Here is a 2,415-nt window from a genome sequence, read left to right as displayed (position 1 = left end):
TCTTTTCACACGATCAACTTTATGTTGCTTTATCAAGAGCAAGAAGTTCAGACTGTGTAAAAATATTAATCCGACCCGCAACAGTAGACGATCCCGATGATCATTCTACCTACAATATATTATATAATGAAATTATCCATAAAGCATTCTCTTAGGACTTTTAAAAAGCTACTAACTATTCATATAACATATGTAAGTTATTACTTCCATTTACATTTTTCATCAACCTTACTTCCTTTATCATACTATTCCATTGTTTAACCCACTTTAATTATTTTTCAAGGAGAAGTTAATTACCATATTTTTTGTAGCTATTCTTGAAATTCCTGTGGCATTTGTTCTTTAACCAATTCCGTACATGCATTGATTGAAGAGAAGGGGCTATAGAGAAAGTAAGTCTTACATCTTCAACATATACTTTGTTCTTTGCTTGCTCCATCAATTAAGAATTCTTTACTGACAGTACCAATGAACAAATGTTTTTTATTGTTACTTGGCTGCTGATCATAGTTATCGTAGTTCAGGGGGAGCATCTACATCTGGTGAATTTACTTATGACACCTCTTTGGTTGTCTTACATTCTTACCTTAGTGGTAGGTGTATTCTGCTTTTCCGTTTTCATTTTTCAATTACTCTTTGGGGATGACGTGACTTTCATCTTGTTTAACTTATTTTTTGAAAATTTTCATGTGTCAGATCTTGAAGGTAAGTGCATTACTCGGTTGTCCTGTGATTGTCTTTTCTTCAATTACTGAAGCATGGGCCCAACAAGAACTGGAGTTGAATGATAGAGTGCTTCCAGAGTAACTTTGCTTCCTTTCCTTAGTCGTATGATAACATTGCAATGAAGAAGCTGACGGCATATATGTGAGGGAAACCAAAAGCATTTGCTTTGCATATTCTACAAATTTCAACAATACACTTAAGTGGCAATTTTTTTTTGCACCTAATTCTCCCAAAAAAAGGTTGTTCATTGCCTCAAAGTAGGATTGGCTCTTTCCCTTGTGTCTGTGTTTTATTACATGAGGCCTCTGTGTGAAGTTGTTGGATGGAATGCTATGTGGGCTGTTATGGTAGTTGAAGTAGTATTTGAGTACACTCTAGGTGAGTATTCATATGTCACACCTATGCTTCTTTCTTTTATTTAATTCATTGTGCATAAGACTTTTGAAAATGTTATTCACTTGGAGTCAAAATTCCATTACCATATGCAGGTTCTACACTTTATAAGTGTGTAAATACAGCTATGGTAGCATGTCTCACTGAATCTCTAGGAATTGATGTTCACGGGTAGGAAGTCAATCTAAAGAAAGATTTGAACTTGTTATTCTCCAAAAAGTAGCTGCATGTGGTTTGCTCCAAATTGATTTGGGCGTGTGAATCGAACTTCAGGTATGTCTTCGATGTCTGCAAAATATTTGTTCATCTCTCTTATATTTTGTTTATTGCTCTTCTCTGTGCCTTTGATTTTCTCCAACAGCTAACAGTGTGATTAATGAAAGCTAGATGAGGGATTGTGTATGTAATACATCTTTCCTTTCTTGTGTCTGTTTGGGAATTACAATTCGGTCTGTGCACAAATCGGTTCAACCCAAATTTCCGAACCAATTCGAAACAATTCGGATAATTAAATTTGGATAATACAATTTGATTTCGATTTACAAATGCAATTTAAAAATATTACAGTTTAACGATTCAGATACGGTTGGCTTCAATTATCAACCAAACCGAACCGAACAAACCGAATTTATATGTCACTAATGAGTAATACTCTATAGTCTAAATATATATAGCTTAATACTTAATAGTGAAGTAATATTTATTTTACTTTAGAAGTGGTGCAAATGAATGTTTGCATGCACACCTGGAAATTCATGGCCTTCTTGTTGGCCTCAAGCTGACTTCTCTTTTGGTCTTTCATCTTTTCAGCGTTCTTCTCACGAGCCATCTTTGCCTCCACCCATGACTCTGTTTGTTCTTTGATCTTAACCTGTACGAATTAGAGTTTTTTTTTTTTTAGTTTTTTGAGGATGCAAACTGAGTTATTATGCTTGTCTGCTTGCAGTTGCAAGATGCTGGATTATTAATTTGGTATATGTAATGTGGTGTTGGCGGATTTGTATGCTTGCACAAGTTATCAAGCTCTTGTTTTGCATTTTATAAGCTATTATGCTTGCAAGTTTATGATTTTTTCTTGGTTATAAGGCTATAAATTTAGAATCTCATTATTTTTTGTTATGTTTACTCTAAAGCTGAAATAGCTTGTTTAAATTTCAAACAAACCGAACAAATCGATTTGTGTAACCGAACCGAAATAATAAAAAACTAATCGAATTGAACCTAGAATGGATCGAGTTTGGTTGAGAATTTTAAAAAGTCAAAATTTGAAATTTCAACTCGATGATGGCTAAAACC

The 2,415-nt window shown here is 34.0% G+C and overlaps 1 long non-coding RNA gene across 1 annotated transcript; it reads left to right on the top strand.

The window, feature by feature from the left end:
• Positions 1–510: 510 nt before the first annotated feature.
• LOC132620474 (uncharacterized) lies at positions 511–1,550 on the top strand. Its single transcript, XR_009574921.1, has 3 exons — positions 511–593; positions 697–1,104; positions 1,215–1,550. It is a non-coding gene; the product is annotated as an uncharacterized LOC132620474 (long non-coding RNA).
• The last annotated feature ends 865 nt before the right edge of the window (positions 1,551–2,415 follow it).

The sequence above is a fragment of the Lycium barbarum genome, chromosome 11 (assembly GCF_019175385.1).
Source record: "Lycium barbarum isolate Lr01 chromosome 11, ASM1917538v2, whole genome shotgun sequence".
Classification (NCBI taxonomy): Eukaryota; Viridiplantae; Streptophyta; class Magnoliopsida; order Solanales; family Solanaceae; genus Lycium; species Lycium barbarum.
The sequence above is the reverse complement of the archived record's forward strand: the minus strand, read 5'-3'. Positions and strand labels throughout refer to the sequence as shown.